This window comes from Pristiophorus japonicus, chromosome 10, assembly GCF_044704955.1.
Source record: "Pristiophorus japonicus isolate sPriJap1 chromosome 10, sPriJap1.hap1, whole genome shotgun sequence".
Classification (NCBI taxonomy): domain Eukaryota; kingdom Metazoa; phylum Chordata; class Chondrichthyes; family Pristiophoridae; genus Pristiophorus; species Pristiophorus japonicus.
In genome coordinates, this window is record NC_091986.1 from 20,149,962 (window position 1) to 20,150,901 (window position 940).

Here is a 940-nt window from a genome sequence, read left to right on the forward strand (position 1 = left end):
GGAAGCCTAGTGTAATAACACAAGAGTCCTGTTATTATAAACTGCCTCGTGTGCGTACCCGATCTCTTTCATTCCCACTTCGGATAAGAACAAGATCCGACTTCCTGTATTGCCTGCATGACATCCGATTGTGGTGCCCTCTGCTGTCAGGTGACCCCCAAGCATAAATATAATACAACATCCCCCTTTCAAGATCTTAGTATCAGTCGCTTTACAATACAAGATGATCTGGGGCTTTCCGCTCACGAGTTGATCGTCTCAGTGCAACATTAGTTCTAGGTGAACATTCTAAGTCAGTTGTGACTGGAAGTTGAGTAACAGTTCTGGTGGGAGTGGTAATAACAACATCAGAGACTGAAGGTCTGGGTTCAGGAATGACAATAGAGGCCTCTGGTGGGTGGGGTGGCTTGACCCATCCACCTCCACGGAGGTGTGTGGGGGACCTGACCCATCCACCTCCATGGCACGAACCTGGTATTGCAGTACTTCCAGGAGTGGTGCAGTGGCTCTCGGCCTTTTGGCTAAGATCAAGTGTAGTACCGTTTCTGACCAGCCACCATGACCTCCGGGTGGTTTCTCCCTGGTCAGGAAGGTATATGCTTGCATTTTTGGAAACAGGAGGTGGGTGGGGAGGTTTGACCCATCCACCTCCACGGAGGTGTGTGGGGGACCTGACCCATCCACCTCCATGGCACGAACCTGGTATTGCAGTACTTCCAGGAACGGTGCAGTGGCTCTAGGCCTTTTGGCTAAGAGCATTGGCGCAGAGTGATCCTTGGCATGTGCAAGGTGACCTCTGGCGTTTGTGATTTGACAAAGAATTGGAACGATTGGCTACGAATTTAAAAAAAAAAAAAAAAAATAGAGGCCTCTGGTGAATGAACGATAATTGGTGGGTCACTGACTGGATCTTCCTCAAACAGTTCCAGTTCATCTGTGT

General features: G+C 49.1%; 1 pseudogene; it reads left to right on the top strand.

Annotated features, from left to right (window-relative positions):
- The first annotated feature begins 501 nt into the window (after window positions 1-501).
- Window positions 502-736, top strand: LOC139275357 (U2 spliceosomal RNA; annotated as a pseudogene).
- Window positions 737-940: the final 204 nt, after the last annotated feature.